We start from the raw sequence: 16,598 nt of genomic DNA on the forward strand, positions 1-16,598 counted from the left end.
TTTTTTTTTTTTTTTTTTTTTTTTTAAGAGATGGGGTCTTGCTCTGTCTTTTGAGTAGCTGGGACTACAGGTGTGCACCACCACACCTGGCTAATTTATTTTTGTAGAGACAGGGTCTAACTATGTTGCCCAGGCAGGTCTTGAACTTTTGGTCTCAAATGATCCTTCTGCTTTGGTCTCCCAAAGTACTGAGATTACCAGTGTGTGAGCCACAGCTCCCAGGAGAACAAATCTTAATCACCAGGACTCTTAATTACTTGAGAGGACTCTAGAACTCTTATCAGCCCTGAGATGCACCAAGACAAATCTGCAGAACAAATCTTACTAAACAACCTTTATTTCCCATTAATTTCCTCATATATTTACTGTCTCACAATTTACCACCCCTAGGAAATTCCCTCGCCTCCTTTTCCTTTGACCTGTCATAGCTCCAGAATTTAGCATTCTTTGTTGAAATGATATATAAGTGCTCACGCCTATTTGCTTTTTTGAATCTTCATTTCTTTTATACAAAGGCCTCCATGGGCATGTAAACATAATATCAGATAGCATTTGTATGCCTTTTCTCCTATTAATCTGTCTTTTGTCAATTTTATTGGCAGGGCCCCAGCTGCTGAACTTAGAAAGGTGGAGGGAAATTGTTTTTCTTCCTCTACCGTTGTATCAGTTGGTATTCAGTCAGGGAAGCAGAACCACCAAAAATGTCACAGAATAAGGAAGTAATTATAGGAATTAGACCTTGCCCAATTGTGAGGGAAGCTGAGGAAGTGAAAGTCTGAAGGGAGGAGGATCAAGAAAGAGCTACTAACCAGTTCTTCCTAAGCGCTGGTGTGGGTGAAGAATTTGGAGCTTTCAGGGAAATATGAGCGAGAGCTTGTGGCGAGGTGTCTGGATTGCTGGGTTTGGTGGTGTGAGTCTGTAGTCCTAGCTATTTGGGAGCTGAGGTGGGAGGATAGCTTGAGCCCAGGAGGTGGAGGCTGCAGTGAGCCAAGATTGTGCCACAGCACTCCAGCCTGGGTGACCCTGTCTCAAAAAAATAATAATAAAATAAAATGCCAACAAAGAATGAATCTAAAACGATTTTTAACAAGAGAAAGAGCTACACTGGCCAATACAAATGCTGAGGAGGATGTAGAGAGTGTTGAGTAGGATTAGGATTAGGAATATGGAGGAGCCTGACGTTTAGGAACAGAATGGAGATGAGTGTGGCAAAGCTAAGAGCTTGAGAGGGCAGGGTGACACAGCAGGTGACCAGAGGTGGAAAACTGATGGCGATGATGAGAAAGAAAGGGAAATTAAACAGGGTTTCCTTAAAAGGGTGTAGTTTCCAGGGACTGGGAGGGTGGGAATGAGAGTTGTTTAATGCGTATACAGTTTCAGTTTGGCAAAAGGAAAAGAGTTCTTGAGATTGATAGCATGACAATGTGAGTATATTTAACACAATTGAACTGTACACTTAAAAATGGTTAAGATGGCAAATTTTATGGTATATGTATTTTAACACAATTTTTGAAAAAGGATATAGTGATCCATACAGCTTCAGCTTCTCAGTTTGAAATCCAATTGGAGTAGAGGGTCCCTCCTGCATTACCACCCTATTAGATAATATGATGCTTTTTAATTACTTTTTAAATTTTATTTTCTTTAGACTATATTGCCCAGGCTGATCTCAAGCTCTTGGGCTCAAGTGATCCTTCTGCTTAGACTTCCCAAAGTGCTTGGATTACTGGCATGAGCCACCATGCCCAGCCCAATGATGCTTTTTAAATAAGATCCCATAAAACCAGCTTAGATGAACATTTCCAGCAGAGGAATGAAAAGGCAAAGATTGCAAGGCCAGGCTTTGTTCTCAAAAATTACTTTTAAAGGGAAAGTTTTATTTGTATTTTAACTTATATTAATTTACAATTGCATTTAAAAAATTAAGTTGTTGAGTTCATTTGATGAGCAAAACCATCTTTGAAGTATTCTGAATCTTACTGAACTATTACTGTGATGTAACCATGTTTGTTATAATTTCAAAAAACAAACTTATTTTGCAAAAGGAAAAGAAAACAACAAAAATATTTTATTTGGAACATTTTGTTAGCCTTTTTACTTCCAAGTCTAAAACATCTGCAATTTGTCCTTCTCTTTTCCCCTCCTACCTCTACCACCAACACTTGCCGCCTGAATGCAGTTTTATACATAGACAAAATGTAATTGCCTAGTTATGGAGCCGTGTGTATATTTTGGCAGATGGTCCTGTGTATGTTAGACCAGTAAAAAGCAGGACTAAATTAACAGCAGTATCAGGAAAAAAGAAAAGGTCTCAGCCAACATTCTGTTAAAAAAAATAATTGTGTGACACAAAGATCTGAGAAGGTTTGAATTTTACATCTTTGGGTAACTTATATGGAAACAATTCTTTACTTATAAATTATATTATAGCACTGTATTATACTTCTTTTAAGTGCTTAATGAGTACTGAACAACAGAAAGCTCATCATGTAGTGAAAACCAAATAAACAGTCAAGATTTTAGAAAGTGCTTCCTTCCATCATCACAGAAACAGATGGAGCCAGGTAGCAGAAATAATGGGAATCTCTTAATGGCTGAGTCAGTATGATACCACAGAGGCATATTTGTAACTTCATATTGCTCCTTCTGAGGCCAGATTAAGAACGTATCAAGATACCAATTGCACATTCCAGGTTCAAGGGGGAAAACCCCAAAATGTAATAAAATATGAGGTAAATCATATGTCATGGAAAGCAATAAAGGAGGCAGATGCTCTGACAATAATGCTGAGATATCCAGGGAGGCATCAAGGAACTTGCATGATGGTTCTTAGATCAGCACTACCTAATTAAGAATAATTGAATTATAGGCACTGCTTGTGAGGCCTATAGCATTTCTCTTGTTGAAAGTAACTCCAAAACACACCCACACTTGAATTGATTAACTGGTGGCTATTGAAAGAGGAGTAAAATGGTTTAGCAAGCTAATCAGAAGGGCTGGACAGGTGGGGCTGAAAACTGTAATGTCAGTTTTGCATCATGGCCTCACTATATTGTATAATATGTTATAGAGCAGGTGGGTTGACCCTTCTGCCTCAGTTTCTTAGTAGTGAAGCTGGAAAACACACACAACTCAGATCTACATAGCCTTCTGGTCTTCCTGGTTCTGCTAATCCCAACAATCCAAACTAAATACCAGTGTCAAATGTATTGATCCCTAATTCTACTTTGATCATATGGAAGTGAAAAATGACACTTTGCCCTGCTTTCAATATAACTAAGCACTTCACATATGGCAACCAGAGAAAACATGCAACTATCAGACATAAATCAAAATTAACAAGGTCACTCTGGCTGGGTGTGGTCTCTATAGTGGCAAAACCTTGAATATTTTCTGTAAACCATTTTCTATCTGACAATTGGCATGGTGGTGTCTGAAGATATATCATGACCTTTGTGAATATGAAAATCATGTGAGAAAGCTACTGTTTTTCCTGCTTGTGCAAACTAATGCTAACTTAGAAACCTGGGTAATTTTTCGGCTTTCAAATGTAAATACTCATGTTTGGCTAGCCAGTTCTGCTGAAGTCTGTCTGTCTTGGAAAATAAATGTTTTCTTTCCTTTTCTAAATGCTCCCTTCTCTGAGTCTTCATTTGACAATCATCTCAAAGCCTTTGTACAAAACCTCTAATTTTTTTTATTGCTTATCCAATGAAATCCTAATTCCTTTGTCTGACATGTCATGGCTTCTGAAATCTGACCTTTTCCTTCTCCAAACATATGTCCCTTTATTCCTTCATGTGAATTCTGCAGCAGTCAGGTAGACCATGATGCCTGGATTTTCATTTCTGCATCTTTGTTCATGATAGTCCTTTTACCTGCAAAACCCCCGCACACCTCTTCATCAGTGCATACGATACCCGTCTCTCCAGGTGCAGCGCAGGTCCTGTGTTGGCCATGAAACCTCACCAGTAGCTCACAGGGCTTTTCCTTCTCTCATCTCATAGTCTGTGCCATGCAGTCAGCACTTAGTCACTTGTTGTTATGTGAAGTATTTTGCATTAACATTTTATGTTCGCATAGCCCATCTCTCTAGATAGATTTTGAACTTCTATTCATAAATAAAATTGGCTTTTCTAATTTTTCTAATGCAGGTCTGAAAAGCATCTTGGGGCTTGAAAGCTGAGTACAGTATTCTTCTGCCTTTTACATATATGTAACTGCATTAGTGAGATGTGGAATAAATGGGGGTATAAACTGCTTTTAATAATTCTATGCTGTATGAGTCCATTCTTGCATTGCTATAAAGAAATACCTGAGACTGGGTAATTTATAAGAAAAGAGGTTTAGTTGGCTCACTGTTCTGTAGGCTGTATAGGAAGCATAATGCTGGCATCTTCTTCTGGGGAGGCCTCAGGAAACTTATAGTCATGGTGGAAAGCAAAGAAGGAGCAGGCTGCCACATGGTGGGGGCAGGAGTGAGAGAGAGAGAGGGAGAGAGAGAGAGAGAGCAAGAGCAAGAGAGAGAGCGAGCAGGGGGGAAGTGCTGCACACTTTTAAATGACCAGATCTCACAAGAACTCACTCACATCAGGAAGACAGCACCAAGCCATAAGGGATCCATCCCATGATGCAAACATCTCCCACCAGGTCCCACCTCCATCACTGGAGATTACATTTCAACATGAAATTTCAGTGGGGACAAATACTCAAATTATATCACATGCCAAATCTCACTTTACAACCTCCTAACAATACCTTGGGCGGATTCCAAAATTTTCAGTTTTCTTTTTGTTATTAAAACAACCTAGTCCAGGCCAGGCACGTGTCTCACACCTATAAATCCCAGCCACTTGGGAGGCTGAGGTGGGAGAATCGCTTGAGCCCAGGCAGGATGAGGCTGGATGCAGTGAGCTGTGATTGCACCACTGCACTCCAGCCTGGGCAATAGAGTGAGACCAAAAAGTAGCCAAAAGTTACTTTTCTAACAGGGGCTCTTTGCAAATATTAATCCTGTTCAAATTGTAAAGTGAATAGCTGCTTCATTTCTAAATAAGGTAATTCTAATGAAAGTCTAAGATTTCAGGCATCCCATTATGTTATGTATTAAAAGCACAGATTTCTTTACTTCACTAAAGATGAGACTATTCTAATAGTGTATTTTCAGTCCCCAACCATTCTAAAATTTGTGATATATAAATTCATTCTATTACAGATCTTTTGGGATACTTGACTAAATTTCAGGCATTTTTCAGACAATTAATATATATATATTCATATGTGTGTGTGTGTGTATATATATATATTTTATTTTTATTTTTATTTGTTGAGATGGAGTCCCACTCAGGCGCACACCATAACACCCAGCTAATTTTTGTAATTTTAGTAGAGACAGGGTTTCACCATGTTGGCCAGGATGGTCTTGATCTCTTGACCTCGTGATCTGCCTACCTTGGCCTCCCAAAGTATTGGGATTACAGACGTCAGCCTCCGTGCCTGGCCTCCATTATATTTTTATAGTTGATAATTGTCCCTATATTTTATTTCAGTTTAGTTTTTATTTATAACTTTGTTTTGTGTGTTCTACTCCATTGTCAGTGTAATCTTTTCTTATGGATTTTCACTTTTAGTCACTATATGCTTCTTTTACAATTCTCATTTTGTATTCTGTACCTGTATCTGATATTTCCAATAGCTGATGTCCTTGAGGCCCTAATTTCTTATTTCTGCTGATTTTTACTCATGGTGACTTGTTTGCTGATGTGGTTTGTGATTTTGGATTGTGAAATCATATTTGTCTGACTTTTATCTGTTAATTTCTTGTTTTGGAGCTTTTAAAACCAGAGACAGAATTTTAATCTTAACTGCATGACGTTAAGCCTGTAGTTATAAATCTCAGGAGAGATTTTTATTTTTAAGCACGTTGAATTTGGTTCAAGACTGACAAATCTTGTTTCTCCTTTCTGCTGTTGAGTAGACAGCTTTTTTTCAGCCTTCTGTTAAGCTGAATGTGAGGATTTTATTTTTAATTTTTAATTTTAGAGACAGGGTCTCCCTCTGTCACCCAGGCTGGAGTGCCTCCCTGCTGCCTCAACATGTTGGTCTCAAGCAATCTTTTTGCCTCTGTCTCCTGAGTAGTTGGGACTATAGCCACACCCCACCATGCCTGGCTAATTTAAAAAAAAAAAAAAAAAAGTTTTTTTTTGGAGAGATGGGACCTCATTGTGTTGCCCTGGCTGGTCTCAAATTCCTGGGCTCAAGCAGTCCTGCCTCAGCTTTCCAAAGTGCTGGTATTGCAGGTGTGAGCCACTGCACTTAGATGGGTGTGAACACTTTATGTGAGGCTTCAATTCCAGATCCCTACCTTATGCAAGTTCACTGCCTTGTTTCCTGTTCCCAAGCAGCTGTTAAAATCTAAGACTTTAGATAATGGAAACTGGCAATTGCTTTGAGGCCAACTGCTCCTTCAGTGTCAGTCTATAACTATGGGCTACAGCTTACTTGTTAGTCTTTGCCCTTGGGAGTTTCCTTTACCTTTTTTTTTTTTTTTTTTTTTTTTTTTTAATGAACTCAACTATGCATGAGAAAGGATTGATGTTATATTGTATTCAGTTTATCTAGGTATCTTGTAGGAGAATTTTTGAAAATATCTAGGCTGCCATTCCTTTAAATTTCACATTCTACCAATTTTATTCCAGAATTTTCTCCATGTCTTATTCTGAAGCAATAATACATAATAAAAACTACTGTTTACTGAATGCCTTTTGTGTGTCAAGTGCTTTTTCTGTTATCTCATTTTGTTGTCATCTTTCCTGTAACACTGATCACTCTGTATAATTAGGACCCTATCTGTTGCTGTTTCTACCCGTGTGTATTTCCTGTAGAGCAGCTGTCATGATATATAATTATTTCTTTTTCTGCTTTCTTATCCTTGTGTTCCACCATAATATAAGTTTCATGAGGATAGGGACCATGTCTATCTTGTTCTTAGTTCTTAATTGAATTTCTAACATCTATGTGAGCAGCTCCTAGTAATCTTTTGATAATTATTTGCCATATAGATGAACATAATCTGTAATGTAGGTAATATTGTGACTATTTCACATGAGAACCTGGGCCTAGAGAGGTGAAGTAACTTGTCCAAGGTTACAGAAGTAATCAGTGACAAATGGGAAAAGATCAGATGCCGAAGTCCATCCCCTCTGCCATTTGAGAAGCTATTTCTTTCATTAGTTTCTGGAAAGCCAAAGTGAATAGTTATATTATGAAAGTGGCTTGATTAAATGATAATGGAAATAAATTGCTCACATCATTAATTTCAAATTATGTTTAATTCTAATACTGTTAGATGATTTATATTATATAGAATTAAGGAAATTTCATAGAGTCAGCACATCAGGGTAAAATGTCCAAGACCTATTGATTATACTTTGTGCCAATTTTTGGCCTATTTCTGAAAACTAGATTTCTTGTTTATTTTGGAAAGTGTATTTTTTTTAAATGAACTTAGCTATGCATTAGGAAGTTCTCACTCCAGCCAAGAGAAATATTGAAAATTGTTTATCTTTCTTTCTTCCCTCCTCAGCTCTCCTTACTCCCTAATATAAAAGAGAAGGGTGACAAAACTATTGTTTTTATTGAGCATATTATAAGAATCAGTTTATTTTAAAAACACAAAAATTAGTAAGTTCAAAATGTCATAGCCTTAAAAGTCTGTAAAGATTAAAAAATATATAAAATTGGCTTGCTTTGAATAATCTTTGTTTAAGACTATACTTTTATTTAATTTTAATTTTAAATTATTATTTTAATTATTTGATTTTTAAGAGACAGGGTAATGCTCTGTTGCCCGGACTGGGGTGCAGTGACTTGTAGTCTTCAACTACTGGGCCAAGCGATCATTTTGCCTCAACTTCCCAAGTAGTTGGGACTGCAGGAGTGAGCCACCCCTCTTGGCTAATTTCAAATTTTTTTGTAGGGATGGGGTCTCACTATGTTGCCCAGACTGGTCTTGAACTTCTAGACTCAAACAATCCTCCCACCTTAGCCTCCCAAAGTGCTGGGATGACAGGTGTGAGCCACCATGCCTGGCCAAGACTATATTTTTAAACTGAAGAATATTTTTTGCAATAGAGACTGAACGATCAAACTGGTGATCAAAGTCAAGTGAATATTGCAAAGAATATCCTTAGCCTGGACAAACTATACATCAGAGATGAGATTCTCACAATATAAGAGTAGATGTGCGCTGAGTAGAAAGGCCATTTTAGATATTTTCACAATAAATCTGTCTGTGAGAAATTGTAGGTCGCCACAGCTATAGTTCAGTCTTAGATGGACGTTGAATTAAATGCATATATGTGCTCTCCGAGTATAATGACTTTGACTTATAGTACTTTTTCAGCTTGGTGCTGTGAAGAAAACTGACTACCATAGTCTGAAAGAGTAGTTTTCTGTGGAGTTTAGAAAATGTTCTTATACCTTTAATGGTAACTTAAAAAATGTTGTCTATAGGGTTCTATATTACACAGCTGGAGGCAAAATCTGAGTCCATTTCACAGAAAACATGGAGCCTTGATCATTAGATTAGTTCCCATGGCGGTATGCACAATGAACAACTTCAATCTTAAGAGTCAAAGTGTGGGTTTGAGTATGTTGGGTAAATCAATGCTATTTTAACTGCAAAAATGGAATACAAAATGTTTTGAAGATTTTTTTTTAAATACATGAGGAGTTGTAATGCTAGTATTTAGGGGAAATAACATTTCAAAAATAGGATGGTTTTGAGGGAAAGTAAAAATTTAGTACATCGTGTTAATTTCCAAGTACCTATGAATGTGGAGTATGGTAGCATAGATTGTGAGCTCCTAAAGGCAGAGGATACCTCTTATCCATTTTTTATCTTCCCATTGCCATTACACCTAGTCAACGCTAGATAAAGGTCTTTGGAGACACCTATCCAAAGGATCACAGACAAGCCTCGTTTGAAAACGTTTCAACAGGTAACTCCCTATCACACCAATCAGCTCATGCCGGTTTCGACAGCTGAGGCAGAATTTCTTCTCTTGAGTGAATATGTGCTTTTCTCTAACTTCCTCATGCTAGGTCTGTTCTCTGAAGCCTTACAGAACCAATCTGATCCATTTTTTTTTATCATGTCAGAAAACCCTTTAGACATTTGAAGGCAAATAGAATGATGCAAAATTTTAATAATGGTATGGCAAGCATCATGCTATAAAGTCATATTCCGACGTCTCCGTTTTAGGACACATTGGGTAACAACCCCACCCCTACTCTGAGATAGAGAGATAATATTCATACAACATAAATTTTGTGTCAATTTTAGGGGGTTTCTACATTCCCTAAGAACCCTCCTCTGCTCCCAGGTTAGGACTTCTGCTCCAAAATCCATTTCATGACATGACACTCCTTCAAGGACTGGAGAAAGAATTTTCCCATGTGTGGACAAGGAATACTGGGAATTCTTGATCTTGGGCTGAGTGACTATCAATGCTGAAAATCATATGAATGTTAATCATAATAGAGCATGTAGTGAAACTGCCTTTGCAGAGAGTATGACAATGGGAGAAGTCTAGCGTGACTGACTCCATCTTGCTTCTGCCCTCACACGTTGGTTCTCCTTGCTCATTCCTGGGTGTAGGCCAAGCTAACCGTGGGAGGAAATTAGTTTATAGTTTAACTTTGAAGCAAGGATGATAATATTCTCTCTCTAAAACGGACCCCCTCCTTGTTTGGGGTCTGAAACTGCCTTTCTAAGACTAATGAAAGGCCACAAGATTATGGGAGGGGCCTGAATTCTGCTATAATGTAGGTGTAGTTTTGAAGAATCTGTTATTGCTCAGGGGTCATGTGGCCAGAGGTGACAAAATTTGTGACTTTCCCAATTGCTCCTATAAATAACATCACTATTGTGGAACCTGAGATTGGTCTTTTGAGGTGTTTTTCAAATGTTTGCATTCTGGCAACCGACTGACTCTACCAGGACCCATGACTCATGAATCAGCTGGCTCTGTGCCTCCACCCAGAGGCTGACTCAGTGCATGAGGACTGTTTTCCACCTTCCTTATGATATAATTCCCAACCAGTCGGCAACACCCATCCCCTACCCCCATGCCTGCCAAATTATCCATAAAAACCTTAGCCTCTGAGTTATCAGGGAGTCTGATTTGAGTAGTAAGCCCCATCCTTCGGCTTGACTGGCTCTGTGATTATTAAACTCTTTCTTTGCGGAAAAACCCTGCTATTCTCAGTGCATTGGCTTTTCTGGGCAGCTGGCAAAATGAACCCATTGGGGGATTAAAGTAGTGTCTGTGGAATAGTGAAATATTCAAAGAGAGATTTTGTTAAGTGAGTAGACCCTGGAGGTTGGAAAGTGGTTGGAGCTGGAGGCTTGGGAATCATCAACATAGAGGCAGAAATTGAATTTAATTAATACAACAAATATATATTGAGCACCTGCATGTACTGGGTGTTCTGTTAAGCACAGGGACAGAGCATTAGCATGTGTTACTAGCTTTAGATTTTGTATCTACTTGTTGGAGCCTCAGGGAGAACAGGTAGATAGAGTAAAAGAGACACCCCTATAGTAATAATTAAAAGGATATGTTCATTTATGTAAATATGACTTTCTAATATTTTAGGAATTGAATTGAAATTCTGTCATTTTACTAAAATTCAAAAACAGTAAAATGTCACATCTAAATTTTGGGGGGCTATTAAAATGGTATTTAAATTTATACATGAAATGAAAAACGAAGCAAGTGTTGTCATAGTTTGACAGGTATAATAACTTATCCTGTAATGCAAACAGTAACCTAATAGCAAGATGCTAATGTTGCTTTGGTGCAGGTGTTGCTAATTAGCTATTGGATTAGCCTGTATCATATTCTTTTCTCTCACCTATGCATAATATTTGTGCAAAATGCAAATGGAAGCTCTAAGCTGAAATGTGTAAGTGCCAACCTTAAACACTGGTTTGACCTTGAAGCAATGAGAATTTTGAATTGGGCAGTGATTATGACTTAGTTGTAGTTTCGGGCTCAGTTAGATTCCTGGTTCTCCTCCCGACAGTCAAGGTTTACTGTCAAACAGGAAGTTAAACTCGTTTGGGGTCTGGCCAAGTGACTAGGTGAGAAGAAAGCCAGAAGTCATTTCTTTCTTTTTTTTCTAATTTTAAAATTTTTAATTTTTTGTGGGTACATAGTAGATGTATATATTTATGAGGTACATGATATATTTTGATACAGGCATATAATGTGTAATAATCACATCAGGGTAAATGGGTTATCTGTCACCTCAAGCATTTATCCTTTGTGTTACAAACAATCCAAATATACTACTTTAGTTAATTAAAAATGTACAATTGAATTGTTTTTGACAATGATCACCCTGTTGTGTTAGCAAATGCTAAGTCTTATTCAGTCTTTCTAATTATTTTTTTGTACCTATTAACCATCCCCACTTCCCTGCTCCCTGCCCTTGCCAATCTCTGGTAACCATAATTCTACTATCTTCATGATTTCAACTGTTTTGATTTTTCTGTTCCACAAACAAGTGAGAACATGTAAAGTTTGTCTTTCTGTCCCTGGCTTATTTCACTTAACTTAATGACCTCCAGTTCCATCCATGTTGTTGCAAGTGACAGAATCTCATTCTTCTTTATGGCTGCATAGTACTCCATTGTATATTTGCACTACATTTTCCTTATCCATTCATCTGTTGACAGACTCTTAGGTTGCTTCCAAATCTTGGCTATTGTGAACAGTGCTGTAATATATATGGGAGTGCAGATATCTCTTTGATATACTAATTTCCTTTCCGTTGGGTATATACCTAGCAGTGGGATCACTGGATCATATGGTAGCTCTATTTTTAGTTTTTTGAGGAACCTCCAAATTGTTCTCCACGGGGGTTGTACTAACTTACATTCCTATCAAAATGTATGAGGGTTCCCTTTTCTCCACATCCTTGCCAGCATTTGTTATTGCCTGTTTTTTGGATATAAGTCATTTTAACTGGGATGAGGTGATATCTTATTGTAGTTTTGATTTGCATTTCTCTGATGATCAATGGTGTTGAACATCTTTTCATATACTTGTTTGCCACTTGTATGTCTTCTTTTGAGAAATGGCTATTCAGATCTTTTGCCCATTTTTATTTGGATTAGTAGTTTTTTTCTTATAGAGTTGTTTGAGCTCCTTGTATGTTCTGGTTATCACTCCCTTGTCAGATGGGAATATTTTCTCCCATTCTGTGGGTTGTCTGCTCACTTTGTTGATTGTATCCTTTTCTGTAAAGATTTTTTAACTTGGCCAGGCGCGGTGGCTTACGCCTGTAATCCCAGCACTTTGGGAGGCCGAGGCGGGTGGATCACCTGAGATCAGGAGTTTGAGACCAGCCTGATCAACATGGAGAAACTTCGTTTCTACTAAAAACACAAAATTAGCCAGGCATGGTGGCACATGCCTGTTATCCCAGCTACTTGGGAGGCTGAGACAGGAGAATCGCTTGAACCCGGGAGGCGGAGGTTGTGGTAGGCCAAGATTGTGCCATTGCACTCCAGCCTGGGCAACAGAGCAAGACTTCGTCTCAAAAAAAAAAAAAAAAAAAAAAGATTTTTTAACTTGATGTGATCCCGTTTGTCCATTTTTGCTTTGGTTGCCTGTGCTTGTGGGGTATTATGCAAGAAATCTTTGCCCAGTCCAACATCCTAGAGAGTTTCCTCAATGTTTTCTTTTAGTACTTTTACAGTTTGAGGACTTAGATTTAAGTCTTTAATCCATTTTGATTTAATTTTTGTGTATGGTGAGAGATAAGGGTCTAGTTTCATTCTTCTGCATATGGATCTCCAATTTTCCCAGAACCATTTACTGAAGAGACTGTCCTTTCCCCAGTGTATGTTCTTGGCATCTTTGTTGAAAATGAGTTCACTGTAGATGTATGGATTTTTTTGGGGGGTTCTCTATTCTGTTCTATTGGTCTGTGTGTTTGCTTTTATGCCAGTACTATGCTGTTTTAGTTACTATAGCTCTGCACTATAATTTGAAGTCAGGTAATGTGATTCCTCCAGTTTTGTTCTTTTTGCTCAGGATAGCTTTGGCTATTCTGGGTCCTTTGTGGTTTCATATAAATTTTAGGATTGTTTTTCTATTTCTATGAAGAATGTCATTGGTATTTTGATAGAGCTTGCATTGAATCTGTAGATTTCTTTGGATAGTATGGCCATTTTAACAATATTGATTCTTCCAATCCATGAACATGGAATATCTTTCCATTTTTTGTGTGTGTCTTCTTCAATTTCTTTCACCAGTGTCTTATAGTTTTCATTACAGAGATCTTTCACTTCTTTGGTTAGGTTAATTTCTAGGTATTTAAGCGGAAGTCATTTCTTATTTACTCTTCCTATTTCTAGTGGTTTGATTGCTCTGGAAGAAAGAGCAGCAGTTACTAGACAAGTAGGGATTGTTTGCTTTTTGCTTAGCAAATATTTACTGAATACCTCCCGTATGACAGCACTTAGTATATAGTAGGAATGATAAAAATATTTTTTGAGTGAAAATTATCACTGGAGCATTACAGAAAGAATTCCATAATTAATTTGTAAAACTTTGACTTACCTATAGTGAGAAAATTTTTCTGTTTGTGCGATTGAAGTGTGGAAGAGGTAGTCATAATACTCATCAAAGAGCAAATACTAGTTTTGGATAATGAAATTAGTCTCCTTCTGGAACAAGACAGTGGAAAGCCCAGTGATCAGGGAGGGAAGCTACATCTCGATGATACAGTTGGAAGATGGTGGAACTGTGTGGAGCAGAGGCCCTTGCTGACTCCTGCAGGACACGTAGCATGAGTAAGAAATAGACTCTTATGTTAAGAGAATTTGAGAGTTTTTTTCCTATTTAATGGAAGGTTTTGGGGTTGCTTTTTTAGCATTACATTACCTCATCTATCCTAATGCAAGAACTATTATATACTTTTGATTCTTGAAAATTTTTGTTGTTGTTGCAGTTGTTGCTGTTGCAGCATTGTTTATTGTAATGTACTAATATGGAATTATCCCTAAGATATGTTGTTATAAGAAGAAAAAAGATACAGAATAGTGTTTACAGCTTTGATTAGTATTAAAAATACAGTAACTATCTATACACACATATATGCACACAGATACACATGAACAAATATAGTATTTTTATTATAAAATATACATAACATAAAACTTATCATTTTAACCATTAAGTGTACATTTCAGTGGCATTAAGTACATTCACATTGTTGTGCAACTATCAGCACCATCCATCTCCAAAATTTTTTCATCTTCTCAAGTGGAAATTCTGTACCCATTAAACAAAAACTCCTTATTCCCACTTGGCCCAGCCACTGGAAACCACCATTCTATTTTCTATCTCTATGAATTTGAGCACTCTAAGTTGCTCATTTAAATGGAGTCATATAGTATTTGTTCTTTAGTGATGGCTTATTTCACTTAGCATAATGTCTTCAAGGTTCATCTGTGTTGTAGCATGTGTCAGAATTTCCTTCCTTTTTAAGGCTGAATAAAATTTCTATTGTATGTATATATGACATTTTGCTTATAAATTTATTTATTGATGGACATTGGATTGTTTCCACCTTTTGGCTGCTATGAACATAGATGCACAAACATCTGTTAGAATACCCACTTTCAATTCTTTTGGTTATATACCCATAAGTGGAATTGCTGGATCATATGATAATTCTATATTTACTTTTTTGAGGAATCTCCATATTGCTCTCCATAGCTGCCGCACTATTTTATGTTCCCACCAACAACGCACAAGTGTTCCAATTTTTCCATATCTTTACTAACACTTGTTAATTTCTGTGTTGCTAATTTTTTATAAATATTTTTTAGAGGTCTGTTTTTGCTATATTGCCCAGGCTGAACTGCAGAGTACTTTTACAGTTTGAGGACTTAGATTTAAGTCTTTAATCCATTTTGATTTAATTTTGTGTATGGTGAGAGATAAGGGTCTAGTTTCATTCTTCTGCATATGGATCTCCAATTTTCCCAGAACCATTTACTGAAGAGACTGTCCTTTCCCCAGTGTATGTTCTTGGCATCTTTGTTGAAAATGAGTTCACTGTAGATGTATGGATTTTTTTGGGGGGTTCTCTATTCTGTTCTATTGGTCTGTGTGTTTGCTTTTATGCCAGTACTATGCTGTTTTAGTTACTATAGCTCTGCACTATAATTTGAAGTCAGGTAATGTGATTCCTCCAGTTTTGTTCTTTTGCTCAGGATAGCTTTGGCTATTCTGGGTCCTTTGTGGTTTCATATAAATTTTAGGATTGTTTTCTATTTCTATGAAGAATGTCATTGGTATTTTGATAGAGCTTGCATTGAATCTGTAGATTTCTTTGGATAGTATGGCCATTTTAACAATATTGATTCTTCCAATCCATGAACATGGAATATCTTTCCATTTTTTGTGTGTGTCTTCTTCAATTTCTTTCACCAGTGTCTTATAGTTTTCATTACAGAGATCTTTCACTTCTTTGGTTAGGTTAATTTCTAGGTATTTAAGCGGAAGTCATTTCTTATTTACTCTTCCTATTTCTAGTGGTTTGATTGCTCTGGAAGAAAGAGCAGCAGTTACTAGACAAGTAGGGATTGTTTGCTTTTGCTTAGCAAATATTTACTGAATACCTCCCGTATGACAGCACTTAGTATATAGTAGGAATGATAAAATATTTTTTGAGTGAAAATTATCACTGGAGCATTACAGAAAGAATTCCATAATTAATTTGTAAAACTTTGACTTACCTATAGTGAGAAAATTTTCTGTTTGTGCGATTGAAGTGTGGAAGAGGTAGTCATAATACTCATCAAAGAGCAAATACTAGTTTTGGATAATGAAATTAGTCTCCTTCTGGAACAAGACAGTGGAAAGCCCAGTGATCAGGGAGGGAAGCTACATCTCGATGATACAGTTGGAAGATGGTGGAACTGTGTGGAGCAGAGGCCCTTGCTGACTCCTGCAGGACACGTAGCATGAGTAAGAAATAGACTCTTATGTTAAGAGAATTTGAGAGTTTTTTTCCTATTTAATGGAAGGTTTTGGGGTTGCTTTTTTAGCATTACATTACCTCATCTATCCTAATGCAAGAACTATTATATACTTTTGATTCTTGAAAATTTTGTTGTTGTTGCAGTTGTTGCTGTTGCAGCATTGTTTATTGTAATGTACTAATATGGAATTATCCCTAAGATATGTTGTTATAAGAAGAAAAAAGATACAGAATAGTGTTTACAGCTTTGATTAGTATTAAAATACAGTAACTATCTATACACACATATATGCACACAGATACACATGAACAAATATAGTATTTTATTATAAAATATACATAACATAAAACTTATCATTTTAACCATTAAGTGTACATTTCAGTGGCATTAAGTACATTCACATTGTTGTGCAACTATCAGCACCATCCATCTCCAAAATTTTTTCATCTTCTCAAGTGGAAATTCTGTACCCATTAAACAAAACTCCTTATTCCCACTTGGCCCAGCCACTGGAAACCACCATTCTATT

The sequence above is a fragment of the Rhinopithecus bieti genome, unplaced genomic scaffold, assembly GCF_001698545.2.
Source record: "Rhinopithecus bieti isolate Rb0 unplaced genomic scaffold, ASM169854v2 scaffold_1070, whole genome shotgun sequence".
Lineage (NCBI taxonomy): Eukaryota > Metazoa > Chordata > Mammalia > Primates > Cercopithecidae > Rhinopithecus > Rhinopithecus bieti.